The 20,706-nt window shown below is 38.1% G+C and overlaps 1 protein-coding gene and 1 pseudogene across 1 annotated transcript in view; both read right to left on the reverse strand.

The window, feature by feature from the left end:
* Positions 1 to 20,706, reverse strand: part of LOC140936392 (uncharacterized) — a 529,859-nt gene that overhangs the window by 345,791 nt on the left and 163,362 nt on the right. The gene's annotated exons all lie outside the window — the stretch shown is intronic.
* LOC140950046 (uncharacterized) lies at positions 2,058 to 2,772 on the reverse strand (annotated as a pseudogene).

Here is a 20,706-nt window from a genome sequence, read left to right on the forward strand (position 1 = left end):
TAGGGATTATCCAGCTTTATTGCCCTTCGAGTAGGTTTCTGAACTAGCTTTTAGTGCTGGTATTTGCATATAAGAACCTAGAATTTTGGAGATCGGGCTGAACAGGTTTTTATATTTCAAGGTACTTTTTGACAAAGCAGGCTGATTAGGTTCTTAGTAGGTTCTTAATTTTTCAAAGTTTGCAGTGGAAAAGTCATTCACAGAAACATTACCTTGCTCGTACATAATGGTTTAGAACTAGTTTAAATAACAAACATATGCTTACCAAGCTAAATATATACACAATAACATATTAGAGGTTTCACACAAAGTTAACATCCAGAATTTTGATAATCGAAAGTGGAGTGATCTTTTGTATAAAAACCTCTTTTCCTCGCCAGGCTAAACAGGTTCTTATAAACATGAGTATTAAAAAATGCCAAATTTCAGCCTGTAGGTTCTTAAATCTTTAGGTTCTTATATGCGGGTGTTTATTGTATTCCGACCACACCCTTATAAATGTGGAGTCCTGACCTGCTGCTCATCATCCTTAAGTCAAGAGTGATTGCTGCTGCAACGTCAGTACTGGGGTTTACAAACAAACGAAGACAACCAATCAAGTTTCCACTTCCTATAGACATTGACAAGCAATCCAGAGCGCAACAATTAGAGTATTAAAAAAAAGCTGCCTCATTAATTGTGGACAAATTTGTGTTCAGTAATGACCTGTCATAACTAGCAAACATTTTGAAATTAATTATAGACAAAAGCGTATGGTTGTGAATGGAAAATATTGCGTCGATGTGTAAAATTTCGTATTTTTACTTAACTTGAAACTGAAATATTATTGTACATGTAAGTTGTTTAATTATTTGTCTATTAAACTGCATTTTGAAATGCACTAACATCACTCCTCTTCCCAAAGTTAACAACATAGAGGATATAAGGAAAGATCTTAGACCTAATTTAATTCCCTTACCCTACTTTATTGAAAATCGCAGAACATTTTGTTGTTCCAGAGCATGTGAAGCCAGCTGTTCTGAAACGGTTACACCCAGACCAGTTTGGATGTATTTCAGGTTCCTCTACTACGCATGCCTTAGCATGTTCCACAAGTTCGCACTCTCCATGGAACTGGGGGCTGTCTATGGACATCTGTTCTAAATTACAGAAAAGCGTTCCACTTGATACATCATAGCCCGTCAATGGCAAAGTTTTTGTAATATGATATTAATCCTTACATCATAAATTGGATTGCAGCTTTTCTCTCCAACAGGCAGCAGAGTCAAACTAGGAAACAACTGCATCTCCGAATGGCATTCAGTTCATGCAGGGGTGCCACCAGGAACGAAACTGGGCCCCTGGCTGTTTCTCGTTATGCTAAAAAATCTAGCTGCAGATACTTTGAGCAGTCTTTTCAAGTACATAGACAATACAACTGTCTAAGACATAAAGGAGAAAAAAGGGACTAGTTGTCCGCAGTTAATCCTCGATGAGGTGTCTGCATTGTCTGCTAAGAACAAGTTAAACTCCACCCCAGTAAATGGAAGGAACTAAGGATAGCTTTTGCACGCTCTCTGACAAAACAAGAACTTGTTGAAATCGGTGGTTGTAACATTAAAACAGTACAGGTAGTTAATTTGTTAGCCTTTCATATTCAAGAAGACCTTAAGTGGAATTCTCTCTATGTAGCTTGCATCCAGTTTGGTTTACTCTATGGCTGCAAGGTTTTTCATTTCAGTCTCCCACCATATCTAAGCTTAACTTTTGAAGTGACAGAAAAGTGCTCTGAGGATAATAATAAAAATGATTATTTTTGGTTACGAAGTGCACAACTCAGATGCCCTGTCACGTTCAAACCTTGTTACGTTAGAGCAAAGACGGACAGAGCTGTGTAATAAACTCTTTACGAAAATTGTAGAAAATCCCCTTATTTATTTGTTACAATCTATGGATTAAAAAAAAAACCAAAGGATGAACTGTAAAGGAGTCCTAGACCCCATATGAAAATAGATCACCTAAAAATACATAGAAACACAAAATAGTAGTTTCAGAAAATACAGAAATATAAAAGCTACTTAAAAATCACTGACAAATTTCCTAACTCTAGCCTTAAAAATATTTACATTATCAGATACACGAATGTCTAACGGTAGTTGATACCACTGGTCAGTAATTCTATGGAAAAAACTATACTTCAAGACATTAGTTCTGGCATATTTCTTCTTTAAAGTTAAAGAGTCCTTAGCCCTAAGTGAGAAACGGTCAGCTTCTGAGTGGAAATCTATTATTTTACTGATGTCAATATCAATGTTGCCATTAAGTACTTTATATAAGAAAGTCACGTCAGCCAGTGATCTTCTCTTCTCCAATGACATGAAGTTTAACTTCTTCAAACGAATGTCATAGGGATCATCACTTTTTAAAATAAGTTTAGTCGCTCTTCTCTGTACTCTTTCCAGCTTATCAGTATTTCTCTTTGTATATGGGGACCACACCACTAAGCAATATTCCAAATTTGAGCGGACCAATGAGCAGTAAAGAGTATGCAAGATCTTAGGGTCATTCAGACTTTTACAAGTTCTCTTAATCAGACCAAGCATTCTGTTAGCCTTGGATACTACGTAATCTATATGTGGGTTCAATGATAAGTGATGATTCGTAATAATCCCCAAGTCTTTAAACTCTTTAACCTCTTCCAGTTCAGAGTTTTCCAGGAAAAAAACTAGAAGTGAGTGATTGAATCTTCTTAGTAATTTTCATAATTTTGCATTTCTTGACATTGAAGTTCATGAAATTCCGAACACTCCACTGATGCAGACTATCCAGGTCCTGTTGAAACAATTCAAGATCACCAGCCGTGCCAATGATTCGAGAACATTTACAGTCATCAGCATAAAGAGCAATAGTACTGTCAGGAATAACTACTTCGGGAAGGTCACGAATAAATAAAACAAAAAATAAAGGCCCTAATAAAGAGCCCTGAGGAACTCCAGATGAGACATCAGACCAGGAAGGGGATATACCATCCAACACTACTCTCTGTTGGCGATTGCTTAAATAACTTTCACACCATTGTAATAATGAGCCAGTGATCCCAAAGTTGCACAACTTTTGCAACAAAACTGCATGGTTCACTTTGTCAAAGGCTTTGGAAAAGTCTAAAAAGACTACATCAACTTGTCTGCCTTTATCACGGGCAGTAGCCCATTGATGATGGGTTAAAATCAGTTGAGTCTCACAGGATATACCTTTAATGAAACCATGTTGCCACTCAATTAAAAATGGTGAGACATGATCATAGATAGCAGAATGAACAATACGTTCTAAGTACTTGGCCGGGATTGGCAATAGCGAGATAGATCTGTAGTTGGTAACAAGCTCCCTGCTATCTCCCTTATGAATTGGGGCAATATTGGCTGACTTCCATAAAGTGGGCATTTTCCCGGTTCTCAGGGATAAATTAAACAAATGGGTAAGTGGAATAGAAAGCTCTTTTGCACAAGTACGTAAAAAACGGGCTGGTAAGTTGTCCACACCAGGTGCCTTGTTTACGTAGATCTTACTTAGAATTCCTTCAAGCTCTGGAGCTGTTGTTGTAACTTCAAATAACAAGTTTGGATTAACAACATCTGTGGCCAACAGTTTAACATCAGTAGAGGATTGAGAGTAGACTGAATGAAAAAACACATTGATGTTTTGCACCCTTTCATACCATTTATTTACTAGTGTTGAGCAGTGGACAGATCAACAGCCCAGCTCCTCACCATTACCGCCTGACCTCATGGACCAATTGGTGTCTTGGATTGTACAAGAGGTGACCCAAAGTTTTTCTCCCCCTGAGGCTAGCCATAGTGGGTCTTCCTTGCCACCAGTCGTAAGCAATGCTGCCCCTTTCCCCGGTCATGGTCCCTCACTTGGCCACAGCTTCCACAAGTTTGCTGAAGGTACCCGTTGGAACACCCACAGACGCCCCAGTACTCAATGCTGTTTCCAGTGGGGGTCTAGCTGCTACCATTGTGCAAGGACCTTTAGATGCTGCTCAGCCCCCCCTTGTCAGGTGAGATACATCCAATTAATCCTGCAGTCCCCTCTCAGTTGTTCTCATCGCCCAGCCCTCCAGTAGATTCCAGAGTATCTGACAAGCTTAGGGTCAAGATATGGAACAATGAGTATTTTGAGTTGGGAACCCTACTGACTAATACAGTGCATGAAAGTCGATACCAACTTAGCTGGGACAACTGCTGAGCAGTTGCCCTCTTTATATCTGGAGCCCGTAGCCAAACCAAGGAAAATTTTTACCATTGAAACCTGGTTGGGTTGCTTCCATATTTTTCTTGCGATATACACTAGACGATACCCTCATGAGGCCCTGGCTCTCATGAAGTATTGTGGGGTAATCCAGGATTTGGCAGAAAGTGGTTTTAACTGGCGCTTTTACGATGAAAATTTTTGTCTTTTGAGACAAGCGCACCCCTCCTCCTTTGGTTGGTGTAATATCCACTGGGAGCTTTGGATGCGCACTCCACATTCTACTGCGAGTAAGCCGTAAACACTTCCACGGTGTCTAAGATCTCATGAGCAAGGTACCCCTAAAGGTTTTTGTTTCAAATTTCATGGGGGTGTCCAGTGTGCCCCTGGTTGTGCTTTTAAGCATTTATGTTACAAATTCGAAGGCCCTCAAAAAGTCAGTCAATGTAATTTTCGTTCCTAAAGCAAAAACACTGGGAAACAATCCTTCCTGCCAAGTCCCAACCCTCAAAGCCTTAGCTTGCCGACACCCATAAATGCGGAAAGGTTGGTATTCCTTCTTTCTGGTTATGATCTTTCAATTGCTGAATTTCTGTTTGTAGGTTTTAGCGAAGGTTTTGCTATACAATACGATGGTTTACGTGAGTCATCAGATGCCAAACATTTAATTTTGGCCTTGGAAAATCCTGATGTTGTGGATATCAAAATAAAAAAGGAACTTGATGCTGACTGTTTGACTTGTCCTTTCATTGCTCATCCCTTTTACCCTTTCTGCATTTCTCCCCAAGGAGTTGTGACGAAGAAGTCTCCAGGGGATTTTCGTCTTATACACAATCTATCTAACCCCAAAGGTTTTTCTGTGAATGATAGCATCTCCTCTGACCATAGTAGTGTATGTTATGCCACTACTCAGGATGCTATTCACCATATTTAGACCTGTGGTCCAGGATGTTTTTTGGCTAAGACTGACATAAAGAATGCTTTTCAGATTATTCCTGTGTGTCCACAATACTACAATCTTTTGGGTATGAGATCGCACGAGGCATATTTCTATGATTGCTATGTGCCCATGGGGCGCTCTAGCAGTTGTAAAACTTCTGAGACCTTTAGTACAGCTTTGGAGTGGATTGCCACTTCACAGCTGAGCATTGGCCACATCATTCATTTGCTTGATGATTTTCTCATTACTGCCCCAACTCATGCCTTATGCCAAAATCAAGTAAATTTATTCCTGGACCTTTGTTCTTATCTTAGTTTTCCCATAGCACCAGACAAAACACTTGGCCCCTCCACTAAAGGTTTGTCCAAAACTCACAAATAGACTCCATTAGTGTTAGTAGTGATAAGAAGGGTGTCCATTGGTACCAATGGTACGATTGGTACCAATAGATAAGCACATCATTCCAATGGTTCTATTACTGAATATGCACATCATTACAGGCACTTAGATTATTTTCCATGTGATCTAGCTGGGTACAGGGCAATTCCAATGGCCAAATGGTGCGATTGGCACCAATAGAAAAGCACGCCATCCCAATGGTTCTATTGGTGAATATGTACCTCATTGAGGGGACCTAGATTATTTTCCATGTGATCTAGCTGGGTACGGGGCAATTCCAATGGTCCATTGGTACCAATGATGCAATTGGTACCAACAGAAAAGCACGTCGTTCAAATGGTTCTATTGGTGAATATGCATCTCATGACGGGGATTAAGATTATTTTCCGTGTGACCTAACTGGGTACAGGGCAATTCCGATGGTCGATTGGTACTCATGGTGCGATTGGTACCAATAAAAAAGGATGCCATTTCAATGGTTCTATTGGTAAAAATGCATCCCATTAAGGTCATTTAGATTTTCTCACGTGGCCTGGCAGGGTACAGGGTAATTCCAATGGTCCATTGTTACCAATGGTACGATTGGTACCAATAGAAAATGATATCATTCCAATGGTTCCATTGGTGAATATGTATCTCATTAAGGGCACTTAGATTATCGTGGCCTAAGGATACTCGGTTAATATTCTAGAAGAAGCCAATGGGTGACAAAAAGACATTCACACTCCTGCTGTTTTTCCACGGCAACGGGTGCACTCATTAAGGGCACTTAGATTATCATGGCCTAAGGATACTCGCCTAATATTCTAGAAGAAGCCAATGGGTGACAAGGAGACATTCAAACTTCTGCTGTTTTCCAGGGCAACGGGTGCAATCCTGAAATCCTCTGAAGATTGATTCTTCTCGCTTAGTCCTGGGCCTCATCCCAAGCTACAGCCGAGAAAAGAGCCCACCAAATACAAATTGTCAACAACAACGTTGACAGTAAAAGACATCAATGGTTTTACTACAACCTTGATTACAGGAAACTACTGTACCTCGAAGGGTTACCATGACAAACCCCACGACAGCAGTGAAAAGTGACTTCAGTCACCTGAATATAACACGGCTCTTTTAGGAGCCACCAAATACAATACAAAGTTATAACCAATATCATGATACAACCACCCTTTTTGAAGGCCCTTCATTGAACACATTGTTTTGGTTTAAACACGTCAATGTAGATAATGACATTGCGCTAAGTTTTAGAAGTTAATTTTCACAGTGAGTTGAGTACAGTTGTTAAAACCTGTAACCTCAATATTACTTTGTTAGTTTCGTGCCTTTCCACATTGTTTCGGGTTCTTTTAAAGAAGTAAGAATCACCAACAAATAGTGCTTGCGTATAAGAAAGAAGACATTCACATGTCCCATTGTTGTTTGCTCATGAATCACAATTTTCTCGTTGAATCATGAGTTAAGCGACGACGAGTCCTTTGGAAGTATTGTCAGTGATGCCCTGATGAGTACCCTTGGAACTGAGGAAGAAAGCTCCAGTGAGTTTGTTCATGAAAATGCATCACAAGATTTGCCACAACCCTTGCCAGCCCTTCAGCTACTCCCATCACTTTTCAGGCTAACCAGCAAGTGTCATCATATCCAGCCACCTTCCAGTCACAGTAAGCATATGTGTCCCAGCCCGTCTCATGAGCTCCACTGCAATCCATCGAACCAAATTTTCCAGAGCCAAAGCTTTCTTTCAGTGGACAACGTATGCTTTTGCCTGCGCCAACATTCTGTTCAGCGAAGCAGAACTAGCTAAAGGCAACACAGGAGAGAAGTAAGAGGATTTCAACAGCTAGACTGCTATAAAATGCACCTGATTATGTCAACTCTGCAGCACAAGTTTGATTCGCCAGTCTTTAAAGAACAATGGGAACAAGTGAAAGGAAAAATTAACACCAAGCACCGAGGAAAACGAAGGACACTAGTACAGAGTTTAAAAAAAGGAAACGTTATGTAAAACATTTTCTTTGGTGGCTTTTTTTAATCGACTTACATAAGTGGATTTAGTGCGCATTTCTTGTTGTAAAGCATTTTCAAATTTCATTAACATTATCTATCTTGTTATAACCATTAGATAAGTGTTTTCTCAGTTTTACTGTTTAATTTTTGTATTAAGATTTCTTGCCCTTTTATTCAATAGACATCTAAATATCAATTTTGTCATCAAGTAGGCCGTATTTTTCGACATTATTTCCCAGTTTCTGCAATATTAAAAAAGTCTCGTAAAGTTAGTTACATTTTTTGTCGTTTTATTGCATATCCTATCAACACTGAATCGTGGAATCGTTTTTATGTGTAGGTAATAAAAATATAATTTTCACGTTTGTGGAGAGGAGCATTGCATGATGAGTTCGATGTCAAATACTTCTTTGGTTTTAAGTAATAGGTGCCGTTTTTTTTTTCCGTTTTCCGTTTAAAGCCTACATGCACAGCAGCGGTGCAGCGATAAAAATTGCGAGAGGGACTACTAACAATCAATAAAATAAATATAATTCGGTGAAACATGTACAGAGAAAATAATTTTCATTCACGAAGACAAGTATTGAGAGTAAAGTGTCTTTGAAAATCATCAGTCAGGTACGTAAGCATAAGCTTATTTATGTTTTAAGCCGGCTTCCCTGTGTTCGCTCTTTTTCAAGATGAACTCACGGCAAGAAAATCGCTCAGAGCTTTCTGTTTACAGCCAAAATCATAACTAAATAATCTTCAGAACATTTTCTTTGAATTTGCGGTCAAAAAATGTCTAAAGGCTTTTTAAACCTGATACTATTGTAGGTTAGATCATTGCTCGTGTATAAACTTAAGCCGCATAAACCATACGCTCGACTTCAGGAAACCGAAAAAAAAAAACACATCAAAGACAACAATTTCTCAGGCTTACCAGTCGAGATGCTGCTTCTGAAGGTCATCAAGTGTTCCAGAATTTTCAACCCTCTTACGCTTCAAGCAAGGGCAAGTGAGTAAGCTCATTTTTGAAACCGATGCCATCCAAAATCGGATTTCCAATGACTTTGACAAGCGGTGCATTTGTCAACAAAAAGCGCAATAAACAAACCAGTCACGAATTACAGAACAATCTTGATAGCAGCTGTATTTCATTTTGTGCACCAAGTAGAAAAAGCCAGTTTAAAACATCACAAGATGACACAAAACTCTCTAAGCTCCAGCTATCAGTAAGCAAGTCTCCAGACGCTGCATAAATTTTCCGCATGAACTCACCTGTCAAATTTTGACCAATCAGAACATAAAAATTAGACGTAGAGCGTGATCAACGCGTGACAGTGAGAAAAGTCAAAAGTGATTGCCTTCCCCGCATGTAAATGTAAAAGCTGGTTGAATTTTCGCGTCCGAGGTCAGTTCGAAATCAACATTTTAAAAGTGCGGCTCATGAACTCGACTTATTTCATATGCTTTTTAAAAAAATTGAACTTGAGCCTGCGATAATTGAAAAGTAGCAACCTGTCAGCGGATACGTTAAAAAACACTCGAACTCAGTGGGTCGATACCTGAGCCTGCGCTAGGGTCAGGCGATACTGGTCAGCAGAAACAATATTTTGACAGCTGTCAATTAATCAAAACATGGATGTACAATATCAGGTTGGAGGCTCCCAAACTAGCTAGAAAGTGTGAGATTAAACATTGGTATACCTGTGGTGCGGACTGACGGAAGGTCGGGTGGTCGGTGTACGGTCACGTGATTGCCGAATTTTCTAAGATGGATCGATTTTCTAAGCTATAGGACTTCGAATTGAGCCCGTGATCAAATAAAATATCAGCGCAAAACTTTAAACAGTACGTGACCTCAATAGACAAATGAGCCCGCGATACACTCAGGTGATGATGGTCAGCGTATACTCTAGTTTGACAGCTGTCAATTAAGAATGGCGAATATTCGAATTAACAGACTACGAGTGTGAGTATCTTGAATTGGGAAGTGCGACATATTATATAAGCTTATATGTAGGGGCAAAACGACTTGTCTTTCACCTGAGCCCGCGAGATAGTCATGTGATAATTGTCAGCGGATGCCTAATTTTGACAGCTGTCAATCTAATCGTACTCATACGGATAGCTTACAGAACTAAGAGGCTAGTCAAGTTGTGCAAGATCTATTGTGACATTTGACATCGGCTTACATGAAGCGTGTGTACGGGTGGGCGGGCGGGCGTACGCTACGTTATAACCAAATTTTCTCAGATGGATAGTTTACCAAATTTTATTACCCATGGTGCTCCGCTAAAATCTTTACTTCGTTCAGTCAAGTATTTTTTCCTGCACTTATTGTACTTGTACAGTGTGGCAAACTTGAAAAAAACTCCCAAAGACTTTAAGTCTGATGTTTGGTGTTAAGGTGCCTTTCTTTGTAAAGCTCAATAAAAGGATGAACTATCAATTTTCTTTAAAAAGCAACATAATTCTAAGCTTCATTGGCCTTTTTCAGCACAAGCTAAAAAAAGGTAAACTTGACGTGATTTCAGCCTAGTTCCAAAATAAGTTCACCTTCAAAAGGACACAATTCAAAGACAACAGCCACATAAACAAGTTAACCAGAAGAACAGTTAAACTAGAAGATAAAGTCTCTTGAGCAAATGGTATTGTTGATGCAAGCAACAAATCCATTAGTTATCACATTATAAAGCATGAAGAAGGCCTCTGTACAAACATGAATATACACAGATATCCAACACTGTGTTTCCTAAGAAATTCACTCAACCCAGCATCAAAATCACACCAATGACCACCGCACTGTTCCCCTACTTAGGGAATATTAAATTTGCCAAACATTTGTGCAAAATACTGAAGCTACTAAGTGTTTACACTTTTCATAAATAAACTTCACTGCTAACACCTTCATACTGTAACCTACATTAATAAAACCTTTAAAGCACAGTGTAACAGCTTTAGCAACTAGGCAAGTCAGAAGTCTCAAATTTCATTTCATAAGGGCATTTTTGAAAAAAACAGCAGTAACATATTTGTCACTTCTGGTAAAACTACAAACTAATCTTATTAAGCTAAGAAATTTTAACTTAAAAGTGGAAATTTATGTCCTTTTTTCTTTTTAAACGACTAGCACAATAACTAGGCCTGTTGTTGTAAAAACTAAACTAGTCAAAGAAAGAAAAATTAAAAATCAACTACATAATCAAATCAAAGTAAAGCGCAAAAATTATCTCTGACACTTAACACTATTTATTTTCTTTACTTATTTTCTTTCTTACAGAGAAGTAAGATATGCGAAAATTTAGCTGAATCACAAGCAGCTCCATCACAGAGAACTATTGAACATTCCAAGTAACACAAGATACATCCACGATAAGAAAAATGAGTTCCACTCAGTCTATCAGTGGAGGCGTTTTACCATGGGAAGTGCCCACAAAAAAGACAGCTAGAAACCCTCATAGTTGTTGCTGAGGCAAATGGAGGGTAGGTAGAAAACAGAGGTCCTGCACTTATGGAATGTTTTCTACTAATTTTAAATGTGCCAAATTACAGTTTTATCTAAATATGATAGCTCATCGTGAAAGATGAGAAAAGCTACTGTGGCCAAAGGACAAATGCACTGTGAAAAGTATGACAAAAGTGAGGAGAAACCCCAGGGACTGTGCTCCAATCTTTTCAATCTATCATCTCACTGCAGAAGATCTTATAAAACTTTCTCAGCTGTGCCATGATTATTTGACTGCAGTTACTTTGTTTTTTGTTACTTTATGCTCCCTCCCAGCAAATGCTGTGTTAGAAACAGTATCTTGATATCAGGTTATTTTTCGCATGACCACATCCCTCCCTATTAGCATATCACCGATCACACAACACTCTCATTCCTGCTTCCTGAGAATGAAGTTGCTTCTTTGTACTTGTACATGGTAAAGAGAGATGCTCAGCTCCAGAATTGCAGTTTGTCGTTTTACTGTGGTATGAAAATTAACATGGCACATCTGCTCAAATTCAGCATTGCAGCCACTCCACCAAAAAATACGACTCTGCTAGACGAGTACGATGTAAAGTGGTTTTGGAATAAAGTGCTTTGAGAAAAACATGCATTTGTTTTGCGACATTAGAAGATAGGTGCACAGTGCATCGACAATCCCCGTCATCCATTTATACGCCAGAGCAAATTAACCCACCTATACCAATTAAAGTTGAATTTAAGGCTTTGGGGGATCCATGCACCAATAAATACAAGATTTTTGGCTTACATAAAAACTGAACTCTAGAATATGCCTCTTTGAGAGAGCAAGAACCCACTTATCCATTGAATGTAGGAAGATGATTTATAATGCCCTCGTAAAGCCAATTCTAGAGTACTGTTGTACTGTATGGGGAAACTGCTCTTTGGAACACCTGTAAAGGCTCTTTAGATTACAGAAACCATGCGCGAGATTAATTCTGGATGCTACCATAAACAACAGCTGTAAAGTGTTCTAATAAATTAGGTTGCCAATAGATGACATCATACATGTAAGAAAACTTCTCATGCTACTCAAAGTGAGTCAAGATCATGTCCTGAATATTTCACATCCTATTTCAAGGAAGTCCGTTCCTCACATGGTTTCATCACATCTGCAACCCATAACAACGTTCTGACACCTCTCTGTAAAAGAAACTCAGGACTTGGGATGTTTTCCTCAAGTGCTTGCCGTTTATGGAACAAATTAGGTCACTCGTATAGAGACATAGATTCCCACACAACGTTCAAAAAACCCTTCAGGACAAGTTCAGCAAGTACAATGCCTTGTTTTGAGGTAACCTAAAATCCTCAGTAACAAGAGAATGAACTGATACCAACTTTTTCTATTATAATCTTTCTTCATTGTAAAATCATGTATATAAACAAACATGTACATCAAAGAATAAAATTAAACATTTCCTACACATAAATTGACTGGCCTGTCAAGACTAGCTCCAGCTACACGCGGACCAGTGCACTCTTGTAAAACTCAGTGAGGGGAATAAAGACTATTATCATGAGAAATAAAGTTGTGAGCATCAGAAGAAGAGCTGTGCAGGAAGATTTTACAAAACTCTGCAAAGAAAAATTCACTGATCAAAGGAAGTTTTGGAGCACTATTCGACCTTTTATCTATACGTGCAAGCAGAAGAACAATAATCATATTATTCTCAAAGACAATGACAAGATAATTAGAGATCAGAGAGAGGTGGCGGAAACACTCAATGAATTTTTTAGTAACATCACCAGCACAGAACAAACTAATGTGATTAAAAATACCGATCTCATGATCGACTTCATGTGCATTCCTAGTGATACAAGAAGTGGGTGCACATCACTCAGCTACACTAAACCCACAGAAGTTAGAGAAGTCATAAGCAAAATGAAAATTAATAAGGCTGTTGGCCATGATCTTCAGGCGCCCTGAAGAGTCAGCTGAAATCTTATGCTGTTTTTTCTGCACAGGATTTAATTTCATCCTCGACACAAGTAAAATTCCTCAAATGTGGCAAAAAGGTGAAATAACCCCAGTCCACAAAAAGGAGTGTACCTGGACAAAAGAAAACTACAGGCCTCTGACAATACTTCCCTCGCTATCTTAAGTTTTCGAGACACTCATTCACAGTCCAGTCAGCCCTCGATTTCACAAGATCTTTCACAAGAATGTTTTCACCAACCATAAGCAACATGGTTGTGACACCACCCTACTGAGTCTAACAGAACAGTGGTGTAAGGAACTGGACAATTGACAAATACTCGGCCTTGTTTCCATGGACTTAAAAAAGCTTTCGACTGTCTATCTACGTCATGAGCTCACAATTCGTAAATTTTGACAATATGTTGCTGACAACAAAGCCAGAACTATTATCGAAAACTACTTTTTTCACCATCAACAAAGAGTAAAAGTAGGGGGCCAATATTTTAGCTGGAGTGACATCACAAGAATAGTTCAATCGTCCGCCCTCTAGTAGTTAATATTTTTATAAAAATGATCTGTTTTAAATTGTGAAACAGTGCAATCTTTCCAACTATACTGACGATTTACAGATCTTCTATGCCCATAGCGAGTGTACTGAGGTGGAAAGGGCGATCAACTCAGATCTTGCGTTGGTAGTAAAATGGTACAATCTGAATGGTCTAAAAAAAAACGATTAAAAACACCAAGCCAATGTCAGGAGTAAAATACAAAACAAACCGAATTTTAGGTGTGTAAAATCCATCATTCCCATAACATCTCAATTGTACATGCTTGGTGTCAATATCAACAACCAGTTATAGTTTGAAAATCAAGTGTCTGAGGTTTCCAGAAAAGTGTCACACAGATAGCGGTACTCAGGCACATGAAAAAAATGTTGCCTTTTGAAATTAGACGTGATTTGTATTTATCTTTCATTGTTGCACACTTTAACTATTGTTCCAAAATGTTGCACTTTTGCAGCAAAGGCGCCACTAACAAGTTAGAGAAAATACACAAGCGAGTCATCAGATTTGTATTTAGAGACAAGCACAATAATATGAAGAACTATTACAGCAACTAGGCCTCTCGACACTCAAAACCAAAGACTCATTAAAATTGTAACACCTGTATTTAAAGTCATGTACAGCAACAATGTACCACTATTAATGATAAATTTTCCTATTTTATTGTATTTTATTCAAATTTTTTAAGTGGAATACCTGTAAACTAGCTGGTTTGTCATTGTCACAGCTTTTCAAAGGCGTCTGCAATAATAACTCTTTTATAGATAAGCATATGACACCATAAACGGTATTGTATTGTATTGTTGTTTTTTAAGATTTGCAGAACTTATGAAAACTACTAGGTAAAAGGTTATAATGTCTCTAACCTAGGTGAATAGAGTTTCTTCTTCTTTTCTTCTGCTTCCATTTGTACAGATCCCCAACATTACTCTTGGCCTGACCAAGGAAGCTGACACTGAACACTGCTTCTTCTGTGGACATAAACTCAGCCACCACACAAGCAAAGGTCTTAGTGCAAGCTGGTCAAAAAACATCCATTAAGAGTAATGCAATGTAATGTTGGAATAAATACAAAACAGCCTTAGATTTAGCACAAGACAAAATTTTGTAGAGTGCTGTTTGCATGTAAATTAACAAAATTTTCATTTTCATCCCTTCTGTTCAATACTCCAACCGCCATGTAAACTAGTTGCCATAATTATTGTTCCAGTGGCCTCATCAGAAAAAAAGGGATTCAGAGTACACGTCAATACCATGTGCCTTTCATTTGCCAGGAAAATAACAGCAGCAGATGCAATTCAATAATAGTAATTGCACAAGTTGTAAGGGTAGGAGAAAAAGTTTCAGCCAGAAGATTAATTGGAAATTTAAAACCATGAATGCTGAAACTGTACATTAAGCTACATTAGCAAACAACGTCCTTGGAACTAACGTGGTTCCAGATATCGGCAGATATCGGCAATGAACCTGGATTTAACACTGCAGTTCAAGGAAGAGGAGATGGAAATTGTTTACACAACTCCACTTCTCTGAGCCTGTGAATCTAAGTCTAACTTTTTGTTGTATTGTCATGGAATTTGCAAAAACGTGAACCATAGGCCTTATTTTCTCGTTTTCAAGGTGATTAGATGTTAAGGGTAAAAGTGTAGTCTGTCATTCACATTCTAATAAGGCATCTCGAGATGTCCTGACACTAAATTTTCTTTTACAATGGAATGAACAAAGTTCCACTTGGAGAAACTGCACTGAAGCTGTGTTTTAAAAAAATTAAAGGAGTAAATAATAAATTTATTGGTCATTTTTACACTGGTATGTAACTTCCTGAAAGGAAGAAAGTAGTGGACAAATTCCATTCAGAAAAGGTGAGGCTAGACAAGCTGGTGGGAGCAGTTATGTTTGTTGAGCAAAGCCACCTAACAAGGGTCTTCTTTCAATTTCTTAGCTAAGTGGTGCTGATTTGAATTCCCTGAGAGAGGGCAGACTCTCATATAAAATGATGGGGAGTAATGATCATAGCCTTAACAGGGAACAAGACAAAATTAGCAAATTGGCACACCTCGAGTACTGAGATGAAAAACTGTGGACTATTTGTCAGTCAAGTGTTTTGATGCCAGCTGCTCTAAAGAATGGAAATAAATTTGTTGTAGTCATGCCTTTACTACAAGATTCTGGTACTTTTCAGGGCTAGATATCATGGCTGATCGTACCAGTTCCATCAGAGAAGATACTAAAAATGTTGAATTTAGGGCATTTCATCAATTTTGTAACTGCAGGGCAGCTATACAGTTGAGCATTTAGAAGTTGAATGTGCCAGTGAGCACCTACCAGATCATTTCATGATAGGAGACTGCCATGGTGAATATCATAATGCTGATTTCGACTGTGCATACATTTGTGTTTCTGTATGTATTGCTTTTGTTGGGATTTATATCTTGTATTGAGAAGCCTTTTACATTAGAGGCTCTAATACTTGTTTTATGATATTATTTGAAAAATTTACATCATATTTATAAGTCTTATTTTTGTGAAAATAAATTTATCATTTATATATTATAAAAAAACAATAAACAAGGGGTAGGATGTAAGTCAATCAATTATTAATGTTTTGTTGCAATTTACACAATTATAGTCCAAAATAAAATATCTGTTAGTAACACCATATCTAAAATGTCAAGTGTGCCTTGAAGTAGACTATGAGAAGTTCCTCATTTTCCCTCAGGGATAGCAGAGCGAGGGAAATGCAAGCACATGTGAAAATCGCATCACGTGAGAAATGCGAGAAGTGGCAGGGGAGAGAAAAATGAGAGACCGCAGAAAAAGCCCAATCTTTTGACTTTATGTGTTGCTCTCACAATCTTTTACTCTGGTTAGCTCTTCCATAGCAGTCTGTCAACATCTGCCAAAAAAGCACAGGCCACTATCAACACTCAACAAAATCACAATTTCTGTCAATGTCTGACAAACTTCAGGTAAGTCGGGAAAAAATGCGTCTCATAACATCCCTGAAAAAGCAACAGACTCAAGCAGTGAAGCCCTGTTGGAAGGGAAAGATGTACCTGTGATACTTCCAACCAGATCAGGGAAAAGTTTAATTTATCAAGTGTTCGGCATAGCACAAACATTTGCAAACGTAAGCATCCTCATTATTTCTCCACTTAATCTCAACGGTATTGTGGAAGAGCAGACAACAGAAATGAATGGCCTTGGGATAACATTGGTTCACTCAAAACCAAGTAGTGACGATTGTTTGAAAGATATCTCAAAAGGAAAGTTTCAAATGATGTTCACTTCAGCTGAAGACTGCTTATGCAAGAAGTTTACAGAGATCCTGAAAGCACCGGAACCCCATTCAGAATATAACATTTCTTTGATTGTCATCTATGAATGCCACACGGTTGAGACATGGTAAATTAAATTTGTTGTTCTGAATTTGTGTTTGATCCTACACATACAAGTGACTTATATCCCTTAAGATATCAGTGTACTTATCAATTGATCTTTATTTATTGATGTTTAACAGCACTTACGCATGTCATGAAATTTTCTAACGTGTGATTTTTATCTTGCAGGGGCACAGATCATAAAAAAAGGAAAACTGTTTCTTCCTGCCTTCAGAAAAGATCACGGTAACTGGGCAATGCTTTGATCACTTTTTACAACATAGGCACGTTTAACGCACGAGACATTTTGAATGCTTCAGTGTAACCGTGTCAACAATCTACTGTTCTAATCCTAAACTAAGACTATTTTTGCGTGAAACTAGGTATTGCTGTACATTAATGAAAAGGCAAACAGCCGTGCACAGCTGAGTCGATCCTTGAACTATAGATTCACTTTCCTTTGTCTTTCCTTCCGACATCTGTTGCAAAATAAACAAATTGTTACAGTACTATGAATATCAACTCACCAAACATTGCTTAGAGGGAAGACTCGAAGGTTCAAGGTTTCTTCATGGTTTCTTAAGATAATGAAGCTCATCAAATACCAAATAGCTAAGAAATGCCACAATTTCCAACAGTGTTGTATCTGGCTGCATCATTATTGGCTGTGGTCACACTTGGGCTTTTTTGACCATAGTAAAGTTGAGTTTACTACTGTAAACACGTTTTCTAATGTGATCGGCTTTTCTCATTTTACTATGTAAACACAGATCTAGTCTGTTGCGGTGGCAACGGCGGTAGGATGAAAGCAAAGTTTACTATAGTAAACTTTCAAAAAATGATGTGGTTTGATGCTGATATTTCTAAACTTTGTTTATTCAGTTGACAGCTTGTCGCATTATTTGAGATGCGTTCCCTGAGTTTCATGTTGCTGAAAACTTATACATGTATTTTTAGCACCGCCAGAGTATTCTTCTCCTTTTTTTGCAACAAACAGTACAGTAGAGATGTCACAGCAGTCAGACAATTTTTGTTTTCATTCGAGGTAAGTCCACAGTAATTCTGGATTTCAAGGAATCATACGCCAACGTTCGTGTTTCATTTCTGAGTCGAGCATAAATTTAGAAGTAAATCATTCAATTCAAGTGTTTTTTATTCCGTGTAGCCATATTTTTTCTCTCTGTTGTCTGAAAACAAATGCATATGGATTCTGGTTGGCATGCTTTTTAAGAAAACTGAATGTTCTTTTCATTTTAGAGTTCCACCATTCTGCAATGGTTTCGTAATTCAATTCAGACAAGTGACCCAAAGCCGAAAAGCGCCGAGCAGTCACACAATCGATGGGTAGAAGGAGAAGTGAAGCTTCTCATTTCAATCTATGGAGAAGGAATATAAGAACAGAGATAAAGGAAGAAACCTGGACTCCATGTGGGAGAAAATAGAAGCCAGACTGGCGGAAGAGTCTAAAGAAGTTCTCAATATACATTGCAAAAAGTCAGCCAAGAGTTGCCGTGATAAAATAAACAATCTCAGCAAAAAATACAAGAACGTAAAGGACAAGAGCAAAATGACAGGGGAGGGCAGCAAAAACATCAAATCATTTCCCAAGTTTGATGAATTAGATCAAATTTGGGGAACAAGAGATTCTGTGAATCCTAAGTATGTAATGGAGGCAGGAACATCTATAAGTCAGCCATCGCCACACCAAGTCCAAATTCCTCCATGTCTTCCTCAGGTAGTGGAGATGGTACTTCATTTGGCCCCCTCGAGGATAGCAGTGATGAAATGGATGAAACCCTATCCTTGCCTTCTGCAATTGCCAGACCTACTAGGAGGGAAAAAACAGAAAAGGGACGTAGACAAGAGAAAAGAAAACGAAGTCAGCCTTCAAATGACGATGACAGCAAAAAAGATGAGGATTTAGAATATTCATCCAGTTTGTTTTTCAAAAAGAAGCAAAACAAACAGATTCCTACATAAGTTGAAATTCAACACTTTTCCGTACAAATAACCTTAAGAGAAGAAATGTTTACATAGTGAAATTGAATCATGTCATTTTTGCGAAATCTACAAATGAAGATTCAAACGAAGTACATGTAATATTTAAAAACAATGCTCATAAAATACTAACATAAAATACTAACATTTGAACCTGTTTCGAAAGTTTGATTTATACTAACAAAGCCACCCGCACAAGTACATACAACCGCACTCGTTCGGCCACCATGCAGACACTATGCTGTAAGAACTCAAGTAAACTGAATACACGCAAATTAGAACAATCTGCGTGTAAATTTTGCACGCAAAGTTGCATGTATTTTCTCGTGTATTCTTGCGTGGATTTTTTTACATGTGTGTTTCACGTTTTTCTGGTGGAATTGGTGTGCAATATGGAGGATTTCCACGCAGAAAACACGTGTGTAATGCTGCAATGCCCGCAGCCTGTACTGTACCAGAGAGCAGTTGTAAATGGGTCTACCTTCAGTTGCACAAGCACGGCTAGAAGCAAATTGAAGAACTCACATACATGTACTGTTCAATATCAGGATGTAAAAGAACAAATTATCCACTTTAGAGAAATAAAGGGATTCTCAGTTTTAGGAAGATACCACTTTGCAGTTGTAACAAGACAGGACCAAAGTGAATCTCTTTTATCCAAAATCACATCTTCAAAACTTTTGAACAACATATGCAACATACAGTAGGTGTTTTTCTCCAACATATGGCTGTTACCAAAAGATCAAAGAGTTTGTTCTGGCCTTGATACACTAAGATGAATATCTCATTACGATGCATACTGATAAAGAACCCATGACAATTGAATTAAAATGATCAGTGTAACTAGCATAATGATGGCAACATGAAGTTGAGTCTGGTCGCATGTTTGTTTCAGCATTGCACTCTACTATGATTTGGGCAAATTATGGAAAAAACAAATTCTTTCCCAGGATCAGACAAGAAATCAAGGCTAAGAATCTGGCATTAAAATTAATATCACCATACTGAGCCAAAGAGGCAACACTCTTGAGAAATCTCAGGATTTCATAACAAAGATTTAAGACCTTTATCAAAACCTTTCAAAAATCCAAAGGTCAGACAACGAGGCTTTCGCAGTGTTCCCCCCCATAATTTAAGAAGGCCAGGGGGTCTTCTGACTGAGATTTTTAACAGTGTTTATACCAAACCTGCTGTAGCCAGAACAAAAATTCATAAAGACTCGGGAAATTAAATTCAGTTGTTCCTTTGGTTAGCAAACAACTGTTATTCTCCAGTTTTACTGAGCCCCCAAACCAGTCTGCAGAGTATGGCAGGACTCAACAAGATCTTGTGCATGCAGAGCCAATTTTAGCTGTATGCAATACGTAAAAGTAGTGTGTTGCCTACCAACACATTTTTCAGTAATAAAAATTCAAACAAGAGCAGAACAAGCGATTTTGAGAGTGATTTCCCGTACATGTGCAGCTAATGAGATTACCCATGAAGACTGACATTTAGCATGGTGTATGTGTGTTAAAAAATGCGTCACACTTTTTGTGCACATACACTCATCTGTTTTCAGCGAGTATGTAGTGTGTCACTTACATCAATATTTTATTATATCATTATGCTACATCACATACATTATTTAATTCATTAATTGCAATATATGGCTTAATGACTTTGTACTACTACTGGCCAATATTTGTAAACTAGACACTTAACTAAAATGCTTAACACAAAAATGGTTAAAAGCTTCACCTTAGAAATAATTGCAAGGCAACACATGTTGAAAGAACAAC

The sequence above is a fragment of the Porites lutea genome, chromosome 1 (assembly GCF_958299795.1).
Source record: "Porites lutea chromosome 1, jaPorLute2.1, whole genome shotgun sequence".
In the NCBI taxonomy this organism is placed as follows: Eukaryota; Metazoa; Cnidaria; class Anthozoa; order Scleractinia; family Poritidae; genus Porites; species Porites lutea.